Source organism: Crocodylus porosus, unplaced genomic scaffold (assembly GCF_001723895.1).
Source record: "Crocodylus porosus isolate Cpor-Errol unplaced genomic scaffold, CroPor_comp1, whole genome shotgun sequence".
NCBI classification, from domain to species: Eukaryota; Metazoa; Chordata; order Crocodylia; family Crocodylidae; genus Crocodylus; species Crocodylus porosus.
In genome coordinates this window covers 25,076,946-25,091,439 of record NW_017728911.1, presented here as the reverse complement: position 1 = coordinate 25,091,439, position 14,494 = coordinate 25,076,946, and the positions used below count along the sequence as shown (strand labels likewise).

Here is a 14,494-nt window from a genome sequence, read left to right as displayed (position 1 = left end):
GGCTGCCCTCCCCACCCCAGCTCCCAGCCCTTTAAGGAAAAAAAAACCCAAAAAACCCTGGACTCACTGGTTCCCACCCGGCGGGGGGCAATCGCTGCTGCCCCCCACTGCTCTGCACCATGTGGGGGGGGCTCTTGCATGAGCCCCACAAAGCCCCACAAAACAAAACAAAACAAGCCCTGACTCACTGGCTCCCACTGCCCCACACTGCCCTAAGACTGCTGCAGAAGCTGGTGAGTCTGGGGGGTTCATTTTTTTTTCCTGAAAAGGGCCAGAGCTGGAGCAGGCGGGGCAGCCATGGAGGGGGCTGGTACAGCAGTGGGGGGTCAGAGGGTTCATGGCAGAGCTCCCCACATGGCAAGGAGCAGTGGGGGGCAGCGGGGATCACCCCCCCACACCTGGCAGCACTCGGTGAGGGGCTTTTTTTTAAAAGCACTGGGAGCCGGGGCGGGGCAGCAGGCAGGGGGCCCCACCATGGTCCTCTCCCCCTCCACTTACCAGCATGGAGTTCAGCTTCAGCCCCCTGCTGCAGTGGGAGCAGACTGCCCGAAGCACTGAAGCTCTCCAGACCTTTTCTGAAGATTCAGAGAGCTTCGAATTGATTCGGACCTTTTCATTGGTCCCCCAATTCAATTCAAATTCAGAAATTCAACCACTGAATTGGGCCAAATCTCCTCTAAATCAAATCAGCACCAGAAGCTTTGCACAGCCCTAGCCATCAGTATGCTGATGACACCCAGCTGTACCTCCCCTCTTCTGATCCAAGTCTTGTAGTGTCAGAAATGGACACCACCAACTGAAGTAGATCAACTGTATCACGATGTGTCATGGCATGGAATCCAGACAAGACAGGTGACTGTGATGGGCAGACCATGTGATGGGGGAAAGACTATGATACCTATCATTGGTGGGGTTCAACCACCCTCTGTCATTCAGGTTTGCAGCCTGGGTGTGCCCCTGGATAATCTGCTGCACCTGGATATTTAAATTACAGCCATGACTAGGAGCACCTTTAATCAACTTTAAGTAATGAAAAGGTTGCAATCCTTTGTTTCAGACTCTGATCTGGCCACCATCATCCATGTCTTTGTAACCTCAAATCTAGACTTCAATGAGATCTACATGGACTGCCCTTGAAAACCATCTGAAGGCTGTATCTGGTGTAGAATGTAGCAACCTACCTTCTGACAGGGTGGGTCCCCAAAAGCACATTACTTGAGTCCTCCAGTATCTGCACTGGCTCCCAGTAGCTTTCTGGGCATAATTGAAGATGCTAGCTTTTGACCTACAAAGCCCTAAATGGTTTGGGACCTACATTCTAGAGGACCACTTTCCTTCCTATGCCCCTACTGCAATTCCTAAGGTCCCTAAGGAGAGCAGCCTCCTCACATACCATTAATAGACCAAGTCCACTTGGGAAAAACACACGGGAGGTCGTTCCCAGCAATTACTCCTCAGGTCTGGAACCTCCTCCCTCTTGAGGCCTGCCAGAACCCAGGACCGGACATGTTACACAAGCACTGCAAGACTTTTCTGTTCGGGCAGACATTTAGCAACCACTACTAGACCAGGATGTTGTTTAGTGGGTCTCTGGCTTGTTTTATTTATTCCAGTTGTCCTTCTAAATTTCTGTCTTGCTGTAAAACTGCCCCAAGCCTTTTTTGGGAAGGATGGCATATAAATCACATAAATAAAGACATTTGGATCCTCTAACTTGGGGGTGGCCAACCCCCACCATGCGTGCCACAAGTGGCATGAGCAGCCACTGTGTTTAGCATGTGGCAGAGCAGGGAGAAGATGAGGCTTAACTTGTGGCACATTTTAACTTAAACATGTGGCACGCCTCCCAAAAATGCAGACCGCTGCTTCTCTAACTGTTCAGTATTTCTCCCCTGAAACTCCTTACACCTGGAATGGGCTCCTGCTTCCTTTTAACCCATCGTTCTCTATTGTTCCTCCTCCTTTAAGGGTCTGCTCACTCATCCACTGAAGTCAATTGGAAGAGTCTCAGTGACTTCACTGCACAATGGATCAAGCCTCCAATGCCATCTGACCCCTTCATCTGCAAAGGCTTCTGGTTCAGATCCCACCAACACTTCCTTCTTCCTGTGTTTGATTGGCTGCTGCTCCCTAATTGTGTTTCCATCTCTGTCCCATTGAGACTGAGCAGTTTGGAACAGTGTTCTTTGTTTTTTTCTACATTGTAAATCACATTATTTTCACATGGACATATAAACCACCATACCATTACCAGCAAGGTAATTTGGTGGCAGACCTCAATCCAGTTCCAAAAGCCTAATACTTGTCTGTGTAGTGGGGAAAAAATGTATACAACAGTAGCATGCCTGCCTGCCTCTGAGTCTCTGTTCTCTTTATATTGTCTTCAGTAAGTTAACATTACTTTGCATGAGTGACACCACTACATTTCTGTCCTTGTCACATGATATTTATCAGCTCCTCAGTCTAGTGAGTATTTATACCTAGAGTATGTCCTAGAAAAAGCTGGCATATGTTAGTCACAGTTTTGGTAGACTGCTTCTCTCTGATTGCTATCCCTTAGAAAAAAAGAGGATAATCAATCTAGGACACAGCTCATTAAATTGTATCTTATTAATTCCATTAATAACCCTATCAGAGCACCACTCTGAAACCCTTTCGCAGGTAAAACTCAATTTGACTAGGAGAAGTGGCTTCTAGTCATTACTTCAGATTTTAATAGTATCTATTTGATTTTAATAAGCACTAAATATACAGCCTCCAATTCAGTAGAGGTGCTTGCCTAATTTTAAGCATATGAACAGTCCACTGACTACATTCACTAGGGCTAGGCCTGTGCTTAAAGTCTGATGCATTCTTTACAACTTTGCTTTATCCAGCAACATATTTGCAAATGGAAAGGTACTTAACATATATTTTTTTCATATAGTTAGGTCTGACAGGAACTTTTCAGTCAGCTGTAATTAGAATATTAAACCACAAGATTTTTCTGCTAAGGTAACAGACTTGATTTGAAAGAGTAAAAATTAAAACAAAAAAACCCCCACTAAGATCATGAACCATGAAATATGAGACACCTTAGGAATCAGGGCCCATGTGTAAAAAATGAGCAATTAAGATACTTCAAACATTGATATCATATATTTAATTCCTGAGCACTTTTAATTGCACTGCATTATTCATAAAAACACACTTGCCCTAAAATGTGTCCATGACCAGCTATTCCAATTTACTGGACAGCTTTCATGGAATATTGAGAAGCCCTTTAAAATCAAATGCAGTCTAATGTAGGCATTCAATGGCTGTGCAAATACAAATAAAAAGAGAAGCAGAGCATGTTGGGAGTCGTCATGATTATGTTGCTCAGTTATCACTTTGACTTTGCCTTATTTCTCAGGCATCATCCAAATGCCCATGCATCAGAAATATCCTGAAATTCCTCCAGAGCTTTTTCTGACCTCATTCTGGACTAATTTCAATGAGAGTTTTTGTCTAGCTAAGGACAGAGTAAATACATAGAAAATCTGATTTCATCTGCTACTTTTGCACTAGCCTAGTTCTGCTTTCCAATGGCCCAATGGAAACCTCTTGATAATGCTGCAACTCAAAGGCAGTTTTATCAAGCCCATTTGAAATGGTATTGAATAAAAAAAAGGTTTCAAGATTAGATTTTAAGATCAAGATTTTAAGATTTCAAGGTTAGATTTCAAGATAGACTATGCCCAAATTTCATCATACAATGTCTATTTCTTAATTTTGATTAATTTAGCTTAATTGATAGTCTTGTAAGTAGTATAAATTAACTTGGAAATTGATTAAATCATAGTTTTTGGTTCATCAGGTTTTGAATTAGTTCCAGGCAATATTATTTTAATAATACTGTCTCAATATGCTGTTCAGAGATCAGCAGCAATTCTGCGTGCATAAAAAGGTGATAAGCAGATTAAAAAATATCTGTCTGTCTATGACCTCTACTTACTGCCCTTCTCAAAGCTGTTTCCATTTAAATCAAGACAGTTCCTGGGGGATGTCCAGTCCCACAGAAAAAACTAATTGATTTTTCCCCATGATCTTGTATCAAAATACTACTTACTTATCTAAATACTACAGCACTTACTTTTTGCATTTTATTAAATCTCTTAAAAATGGATAGTTAATTATGCTTTCTCTGCTTTTTCATTACCCACTATTCTGGTTTAGTAAGTAGCAGTGCTAATTTGTTTAAGTTTCCTTTTTAAAAGAAAAAACAAAACAATATCAGCTCTATGACTTCCACTGATACCAATATGGTATACAAGTTTCTCCTCAATTTATTCAGTACATGCATTCCCGGAGAACGGCGCATAAGTCAAATATGCATAAAGTGAACCCACTTTACCGTGTAACGAATAGGGAGAGGTGCCCATGGTGGGGACCAGGGAAGGTTGGGGGGGGCAGGGATACTACTCCCAGGGCTGCACAAGGCAGAAAACCAGAGGGAACACAGTGGCACTCACCCCAGCCCTGGCTGCAGCGGCCCTGAGAGCGGCCAACTCCAGCTGCCTGTAGCAGTTGGGCTGCACCATGCCCCAAACCCCTGGGGCTCTGCTGGTCCCCATTCACCCCAGCCCATACTGGAGTGGACCTGGGAGTAGCCGACACCAGCTGCCTGCAGCCGCTGGGCTGCACAGTGCGCTGTAGCAGCTGGTGTCGGCTGCTCCCGGGACGGGTTTGAGTGCTGTGCCCTGCGCCACCCAGGACTCCGCTTGTCTGCACTCAGCCCAGCCCGTGCTGGAGTGACCCCATGAGCAGCTGATACCAGCTGCCTACACCACAGCATGGTTCAGCCCAGCGGCTGCAGGTAGCTGGTGCTGGCTGTTCCTGGAGCCACTGAAACCAGGGCTGGGGTGAGTGGGGTCATGGCCCTTTCCCCTCCCCCCACAGACTTACCCGCTGGGGGTGGGGATGGGACCTCTATGCTGATCGCATAAGAGCAAATTTACCTTGAATATAATGAGTTATGGGTCTAAATATGCTCATCGCATAAGAACAAATTTGCATAGAAAGAACCACCATAAATCGAGGGAAACCTATATCATGCAGCTCCCAGCCCCTTCCATCACAGTCATCAATACTGTTACTAAACTTTTTATAAATTTTAATAATGTACTATTTTATGCAGCTACCTGTCCTGCTAGTGTGGGAGAACCAACCTTGCCTTTGAAACATCAAGACTTACTTGTTCATTATGCTTGAGAGTTTCTGAAGAAATTGTGAGCTTCTATTTAAAATGGTAAAGGTGGGCTATTTTTCAGGATTCAAAAATAAGCTCCTTTCATTCAAACCTGCAATGCACAAACAAGCAAGCAAACACGCCAGTTTCCAGACAATTTGATGGGAGAAAAAAGAGGAAGAGGAGCCAGGCATCAGGCACCAGATCCTGCTCCTGGAAGGTAAGTGAGCCAGGGCTGTCTTTACGTTTGGCTTGGCGAGCCTTTGTTTGGTTGGCTGCGTGTTTGGGCGTGTGCTTTGAGCACCCGGTGAGCGCTGCTAGCCGAGTGATTGCTGCCTGTGTCTGACAAAAGCCCTAAAAAGGGGGCAGAGCAAGGACCTGGTCCTCAGAAAAGCAAACTCTGACCCACTCAGGGAAGTGATAGGCAGGATCCCCTGGAAAGCCAGTTTGAGGGAGAAAAGGAGTCCAGAAGAGCTGATAGTACCTGAAAGAAACCTTACCAAGGGCACAGAAGTGAACATCCTGATGCACAGGAAGACTAGTAAGTATGGCAGAAGACCAGCATCCTAGTAGAGAACTCTTCAGTGAGCTAAAACACAGAAAAGAAGCTTACAAGAAGTAAGCTAGCTAAGCAGCAGCCCTGCAGAAAAGGACCTGGGGAATTACAATGAACAATAAGCTGAATATGAGTCAATCATACGCCCTTGTTGCAAAGAAGCCTAGCAGCATACTAGGTGGGATCCATTAGTAGAAGTGTTGCCTGCAGATCAAAGGAGATGATTACACCCCTGTATTCAACACTAATGAGGAACCGTGTCCAGTTTTGGGCCCCCCACTATAGAAAGGATGCAGATAAATTGCAGAGAGTCCAGTGGAGGGCAATGAAAACGGTCTGAAGGCAGGAGAACGTGACTTGGAGGACAGGCTGAGAGAACTGAGCTTATTTAGTCTGGAGAAGAGAAACCTTAGGGTTTATGTCTGTGACCACTGCCAAAAAACAATGGAGCGTTTATTTCGTTATTACTGAACAGTGCTATTTTAAGTAATCCTTGTGAACAGTTCAAATTATTTTATTTTTTCTAATTGAATTAATCTAAAACACATGATCCAAATTGATATGTGCTCTGAATATTAAAAATGCAAAAAGGTGCCACACAGACTTTCTGCACAGCACTCCTAACTCAACGGTAATGAGAAGCTACATTGAAAATTATGTCTGAAAATTACAAAAAGTAATTTTATATTTACAAAGAGAGGGAAGAAAAATGCTTGCAAGATGATAGAAATGGAACTTGCTGTTACACAAGTTTACATTTATACTGCACAGGTATGTTAAACATGCTAGTTATTCCAGAAACTGCTAACACAATTATAGCTATAGGGCATGTCAGCCTGCTTATACAAAAACAATTCACGTGTTACATTTTACATATTGGTTCTGATAAATGGAACATTTAAATATTTCTCTGTCTTACAATATTCAGTGACACTAATTTAAGGTTTTCCATTTGAGTGAATCAAAAATATGTCATAGAAATGAACTGATACAAGATGATGTATTATAGCTTCTGTTAAATAATGTCAAAAACATATTCTCTACCATCATAAAATTAAAATTACAGTGTCAGACTTGGAGGACCTATATTCTTCCTAATAAGACAAAATAAATATTCACTTATAAATGTATTCCTATTCAAGCTACTACTATTTATATATTAGTACTACACTTCAAATAATCAAGAGAAAGGGATTTGCCTTCTGCTTCAAGTGCTTTAAGCAAACATACTACAAATGTTCAGAAGTTAAAATATTACAACCAGTCTTACTGTATTTTATCACCAGTACCTAGTGCTCTTAGAAGGTACCAGCTTACTCCTCCTCTCTCCCCCCTCCCTTGAAATAAAGGCATTATTTTATATATGGTTTGCGGAGTACACTGGACTCTTGGTTGCAAAGTGTTCTATAAAATACAGGTGAGGCCAAAACAGAGGTCAATTATTGATCCAACATCCCTTAAACTTAGGTAAGTCTCAATGTGGGATTTTAGTGTGGGCACATCTGTGGTATACGCAGCACTCATTTTCTGTATCAGTACTTACACAATGAAAATATGGCATATTGGCTCACTGAAGTAGCACAAGTAGGGCTCCTGTCTCCTTCTAATTGGGAGCATCTAACACAGGGGTGGGAAAAATGTGGCCCAGGGGCCAAATGCAGCCCACCAGGTAATTCTATCTGGCCCGCAAGGCCCCTAAAAAATTTAGAAAATTAATATTTATCTGCCCCTGGCTGCCTATTATGCAGCCCTTGATGGCTTGCCAAAACTCAGTAAGCGGCCCTCCGCCCAAAATAATTGCCCACCCCTGATCTAACATGTTCATTAAGGCACCTTAGATACTGAGCATTTGGTTTACTACTTCCTTAATAAAGGACTACCTAAATGTGAAGTACCTAAAGTTACCACGCATTAGTATGGGCACATGGTTAACTGGTGACACTTACTGGGCTAATAACACCTACAGTAGGCTACTATCACAGTTTGTGCCATGACACTACTGTGCAGTAAGTGTCTCATGTAGACGCACCCATTGAGGATCATCTCTGCTCTTACTAATCCTACCCAATAGATACCTCCAACCCTTACACAAGAAGTGCCATCTTTCAAGGACAGTTATTAAAAACCAAAACGTTTTACAAAAAGATCACTGAAACACCATTTTGAGCAATTTTCACTAATTTCTTTTTACAGAAATCATTTTCAAATTTATTTTATAGCCAGGGTCTTAGGAAGCAAAACTTTCAAGTTTGATGCAAGTCCAGATTTAAAAATTAATGCACACAATTCCACAAAAAATGAAAAAGGTAGGTTCATTTTGTTCTCTGCAACAGCTGCAATTTTTGAAAAAATCATTCACCTGATTTTAGATTATCAAACTGAGAGGAGAGGTGGGTAAAAACAACATGAAAAACATGATTATTTTTTCTAAAAGAGTAGCTATGTTTGTGTATAGCTTTTTCTCCTTCCATCAATGAACCTTTGTTCATCAAATAGAGTGATCTGTACCAGTCTTCTGGTCGCTTCCCATATGTGTTGATAGACAAAGAGGTACTAACTGCAAAGTCACAATCTGTTACAAAAGCTCAGACACAGCGCTGTCAATAACCACAAGATTTCTTGATTTGAACTTGTTCCTTCCTCACTGCAGGAACAGGGTATGACTCCATGAGGAAATGTTTCATTTCTGCAATATCACGAATCAACCTTCCTTTGCTGGCCAGAACCTAGATGAACCTAGAGAACAGGTAATAACAAAGGAGTATTTTCACAAAAAAGTAGAAAGCATCATAATAAAAATTTCAAAAGGTTATGCATATAAACAAGAAAAGAAAGTATATATTAGTGCCAACAGGAAGCATGAAATAAAACCTCTGTTCCACATAACAGAAATGCCTCAACATACGTGATGCTCAACACAGCAAGGATTACTTTTTATCTATACCAGCAGTGGGCTGCCTTTTCCAGCTAGGCCAAGGTAGTTCAACTTGGATCTGAGACAGGCCAGTGCCAGGACCCAGCCACCACTACTGCTTCACCCTGCACCAGTTATCTCCACAACCCAGCTGCAGCATGGCAAGGGAAAGCTCCCTGCTCCCCAGTGAGGGGCTGTTTGCTAGTTTTTTAGACTTAGAAACTTTTGTCCACTTCATTATTATCTATCTTGAGAAAAAGCCATCAGATTTTTTGCCAAATTTCTCCCATTTTTTCCACTGTCCTCCAATGAAATGTAAATACATTACATTATGTAATGGATGTACATGTATAAATATACTTATTCCAGAAATTGCTGTTACAAAATAAAATGAGCACTGTAACCAGTTACAGCAGGAGTGGGCAACATCTGGCCCATGGGCTGGATCTGGACTGTCAACTGACTGGATCTGGCCCACAGGCAGGTGCCCACCAAGTGAATGGATCCACCCTGTGAACAGGTGGAGACTGGCAGTCAAATGGTGCCATGTGGCCAGGGCTGTTTCCGACGTGCCAGGCATGCTCTCTCTCTGGACCAGGGCTGCCACCAGCATGGAAGCAGAAGCATGAACCCACCCACCGCTGTAGCACACCCTGCCCACCTCCCCACACCCGGGTCCAGACCCAGCAGCTGCTGGCAGTGTCCACAGCTGTCCAACCATGGCCAGCAGCTCCTGTTTTGGGACTCCAGGGGCTGGGGGAGGCGGGTGGGCAGGGCATGCTACAGCTGTGGGAGGATTCAGGCTTTCATGCTGGTCACTGCCTGTAGCTGTAGCAACACCCTGCCAGCTACATCTGGGCAGCTGTGGACACAGCTAGGAGCTGCCAGGTCCAGACACAGAGAGGAAGTGGGGGAGGAGGGCAGGGTGATATGGGGAGGGGCATGGCATGCTAAAGCCCCGGCTGGGTGGACTCTAGGCAGGGGAGGCGAGGGGGCAGGGGCACATTGCAGTCCTGGGAAGGGGGGATGGGGGGAGAAGGAGAAGGGGGAAAGGGGGATGGGGCACTCAACAGGTCACCAAAACTCATTAAAAGTGGCCTATCAGCCCAAATAATTACCCACTCCAGTGTTACAGCATTAGTAAATGAGCACATTTTATCAAATACTCAAAAAAAACCCAAACCCAAACCCAAGGGGACAAATCCTGTTTTTTCCCATTCCATTCCCATCCAAAGTGAAAAACCTGAAGTATGCATTTCTCTCTGGCTAAAAGGATATCTGTTGCTTTTACTGAATTTTAGTTCACCAGCAGCTCTAACACAACTATTACAGGTTTGTCCACAAGCCACTCATTTTGAGTCAGTGCCCCTGCAATCTTGATGGGCTACAAGAACAGGTAGACATTTTCAGTACAGCAGGTAGTCGTTACTGGAAATACAATACAAGGACAACAATCCGTGCAATTGCTATTAATAAGTTTTAAAAGGAGATAAACAAGTACTTGGAGTAAAAAAAAAAAGTGTAGGATACAAGCGCAGCCTAGCTAAGAGGTCCACTAACAAAATGCATATATAACTTGGGAATTGCTTTGGCTCCATTTTCTTCAAAACCAGATATTTCTCTCAGGTTTCCCCCCCCCCCCTTGCTTAAGTTTTCCAGGGATAACATCCTTGGCAGCATTCCAGAGGTTTCCAAGCAACTGTAAAGAGTGGAATTAAAAAAATAGTTCTGGGATGTCTTTAATTTGATGATAAAACAGAGATCTACCTATCTGATTCTCTAATATTGATCTGAACACGCAAAGCTATTTCATTTGAATGACGTCCATGCTGGATTACAATGGACCACTAAAAGGGGCTGTGCACCACCATCTTATGTGAGTGCAATAGTAACAGAACAGCAAATATCCGACTACTTTATATTGATGGTGCACTAAAAAGCATGCCATACTCCAGTCAAAACATGCTGCCTCTTCCCTCTCCGACAGAAATAGAACCTCCTTGCAACGCTGTTCTGTGAAGTTCCTCTTTTATTCTGTTTTCCTTTTTAACTGAAAGGATGAAAAATCTGTATGCTACTTGTGTTTTGTTCTCCATCTTTCCAACTGTAGGTTGTGGTTGTTTATATCACAAGAAAGGAAAATTAAACATTGGAGAGAGACAAATTCAGGTAAGCATGATTGCATGTAATATAATAAGGGAGGACATGTGGCATTTGGGGTGCAATGTTGTAACAGAGGTCAAAACGTGGCTGCAGGGCATGGGCTGGAGTTCCAGAGAAGCCAACAGAGGCAAAGCTATTTTGCTATTTTGTTTAGTTTTACTCAAATGTTTTTGCTAAATTATTGGGTTGCAACTGGATATTCTCTGTATTTTACATAGGAAAAAGTAGGAAATATTCAGTTGTTAGAAGTTCCAAAATGAAAATTTAATAAGATCTGTACTAAGTAGAAGCTGAGAGACACCACATTTCTCACCACATTTACACCCATGCAGCTTTACTGATTTCAGCGGGTTTATTCTGGATAATCAACTGCAGGATAAAGGCAGATTCTGACCTACATTCTTTCAAAGTCTTATCAAGACTTTCTTTGGATGGGGTTTCTAGACATCAAAATGAAGCTGCTGGTGCTGACGCAAATGAAAAATTATAGCCTTTCATTAATAATTTACTTAAATGTGTGCGTGTGGGTGGGGGGGGGGGTCTCCCCTACCTACTGTAACACAGAAGCCAAGCCAAGAAGAGTTATATCCTCTGCTGGAGACAGAAAGCAGCTGAGTGTCTGTGTCACTCTGTCTGTCTTTGGAGACAGCAAAGACACCATTCAAAGTTCAGTTTTTCTATTAACAGGGAAGTAATGACAAGTCCAGAATTCTGAATTCAATCTACAGCCTTCCAAACCTCACTCAGACATCTTATAACTGTACTGGACAGCTGTCGGAGGGATCATTATGCAAAAATCCCAATTCTTAAACTCTCACCAACAGACATGTACTAAAATAAGCCTAAAAACATTAACTGCAAAGGTCAAATTCATCCCTGCTAGTATTCTGCTGAAGTCAGTGGACTTGCACCAAGAATGCATTTGGTTTAAAAATATGAAAACTGCTTCCAAGAGTCTAAATAAAACATGACCTAGGTACAGACAGTCAAACAGCCCAAGGCTGAATCGATTGATTCTCTGCAGGTTAGTCCAAGCACCACAGCTTGAACCAATTAGCAAATGGACAGACATTCACTTTTGATGCAGGACATGCAGCCGCATGGCTGCAGCAGCTCAAGCCAGAAGTTGGGAGTGCCACAGCATGCCTGCCAGTCAATGCCAAAGGGGAGGGAAGAGAGACATTCCCCCCCGCCCCCGCTGGAGTGGAGGGGGCATGGCCAGGCACCAGCATGCTGGGGTGGGGCCCTAGTTGGGGTGGGGGGGAAGCACCTGCCAGGCTTCTGCCCCCCCTCCCCCCCACCAGCTCAAGGGAGGGGTGGGCAACCGCTGCCAGACTGAGGAGAGGGGTGGCGGAAAAAGTAGTAACACTGAATTCATAAAAGCTTGAACAAGAATAGTCCTCTCTGAAGCACACATGTATTGAACACAGAACTTTGCAACCTAAAGCACACCACAGAGCAACCAAAAACCATTGCCTAAGCTAAGATACAGCCAGGAAAACACAGTGAGAGCACACACAGCTTAGTCCAACTTAACTGGAATGTAATAAACCAAAGACAAGTCCTTGCATTCGTCTCCCACCTTTTACAGCTTCTGCTTTATAATGTAAATGTAGAGTTACCATATTTTCAGTTCCAAAAAAGGGGACACCTGTCATGGGGGGGAGGGAGAAATGTCTGTTAGGGGGCAGTGATATCCTGGTGGCCTGCCCATGCCCAATCTTTTGCCCCTCACTGCCAAGCCACAGCTCCCTCCTCCCCCTCTAACCCTGCTGCTGTCCCTCACGCCCAACCCACAGAACCCAACCCTGCTGGTGCCCCCCCCACTCCCAAACTGCAGTATCCTGCCCCCCGGGCCATGCTGGTGCCCCTCATTCCCAACCTGCAGTCCCCCCCATCCCTGCTGATGCCCCTAACTCACAACCTGCAGGTCCCACTCCCTGCAGCCCTGCTGGACGGCCCCCAGCTGCCCCCATCCCGACTGGGCTGGAGCACAGTGGCTCAGAGTGAGTCCGGCCCTGGCGCAAGCTGGAGGGAAGAGGAGAGGAAGCTTGTAGCACCCCCACTCCCTGGGCTGGGGCTGCCGCACTGCACCAGGAGGCCTGACTTGACCACGACCCCTCTCCCCTGGGCAGTGTCTCCTGGCCACTCCACCCCTGCGAGCACAGGCCCCTGTGCTGCCAGCCCAGCCATGGAGCACCCTGCTGCCCTCAAAATGCCTCCCCCCAGCCCCACTGGAGGGTCAGGCAATCCTCCCTGCCCCAGCCCCCTAACCCAGTCTTACTTGCCTGCAGTTCCCGAGGCATGTGCAGACACATGTGGTGCTGCCTGCCTAAAATCGCCTCTCCCCCTACTCCCACCAGCGGAACAAAGCAAAAACCTGGACATTTGCTCAGATTTGAAAAACCCACCTGGAAGGAGATCAGAGGACTCAAAGAGGACATGTCCAGGAAAAATCTGACATGTGGTAACCCTAGGAAATGTAGTTCACTGCATTCTTTTGTCAGACTAGCAAAAAATGTCTGCAACCCTTGCTGTTCCCTTAGCTCTGTCTCCAGCACATACACGGGATGACTGTGCCAGGTCTTTGCCAACACCTCCCACCTCAGGCTGGTCCTGCAGGGCTTGGCTCTGTGCTCACAGGTGGCAGGTGACTAGCCGGATGCCCCAGCCTCTTCCCCCTCCCTTATGGCTGGGGGGAGCTGAGGGGAAACACATCCCACTTCCCCACCCTTATCATCTTACTTCAGTCTCTGCCAGAGGTGAGAGGTGTCAGAGGTGAGAGGGGTTGGAGTCTTCTCCTTAAGAAGGGTCCTATCTTGTCCCTTCCTCCAGTAAGTCTCTGGATAGGAAAAAATGTCGGCTAGGCAGGTAGACCAATAACTGAGAAATAGTCAAAGCTGGTAGCCACATACTGCAGTCCTGATGGCTCTTGGATTAACATTTTAACAAAGTGTTAATCACTTTTGCTGTACAGGCAGTGGTTTGGCATGCAGTTGTTAAAGAACCAGCCTAGACTGGCAGGGGCGAAATAAACCCCCTCCCTTTCACCTTGGCCAGCATCTGGCTATGCCCCTGCCCCTGCTGCTGGAGCACCAAAGGCAGGGGTGCCTGACAGAGGCTGCTGTGCCCTGGCCAGGTAGACCCTGGCTGGGGTACCAAGGCTCTCCAGCCCGCTTCACCTCAGGGGGCCATGCCATACTACCTTCACCCCAGTTAGAGAGCAGAAGGGTAGAGCCAGCCCTGCTCCCTGGAGCAGACAGCACAACACAGCCCAGGGCTGCAGAGCATGCTGGGGGACTCTGGTTTAACTTAAAACAGGAAGGGGTCTGGACACAAGTTCTGTAAACTGGTTTGACCGAAATCAGTTAAGTCTGATATTATATTCAACCAGGTTTATCTTAACCCAGTTTTGGCCATTTTGAAAGCAGTTTATGTGCACTGAACTTCTGTTCTGTTTAAATCAGCTTCTGATCACTTAAACCAGTTTGTGTAACTTGTTTAATGATTTCTTTGCCTCCGTCTTCCTAAGTAGGGACCAAAACAGCCACCTCCCTGCTGGGCCCCCCTCAGGCCCCGGGGAAGGCACACCTGGGCCACGGGTTAGCGAGGATTTAGTTTGGGAGCTTCTGGAGGGGTTGGACGTATTCAA

General features: G+C 45.2%; 1 protein-coding gene and 1 long non-coding RNA gene across 3 annotated transcripts in view; one reads left to right on the top strand and one right to left on the bottom strand.

Moving 5' to 3' along the window:
• LOC109309085 overlaps positions 1 to 3,941 on the top strand; it is a 7,295-nt gene extending 3,354 nt beyond the window's left edge. Inside the window, exon 2 of the long non-coding RNA XR_002100783.1 lies at positions 1,969 to 3,941. This is a non-coding gene — a long non-coding RNA (uncharacterized LOC109309085). The remainder of the gene's footprint in view (positions 1 to 1,968) is intronic.
• Positions 1 to 14,494, bottom strand: part of SH3GL3 (SH3 domain containing GRB2 like 3, endophilin A3) — a 95,803-nt gene that overhangs the window by 68,490 nt on the left and 12,819 nt on the right. The window lies entirely within an intron of this gene.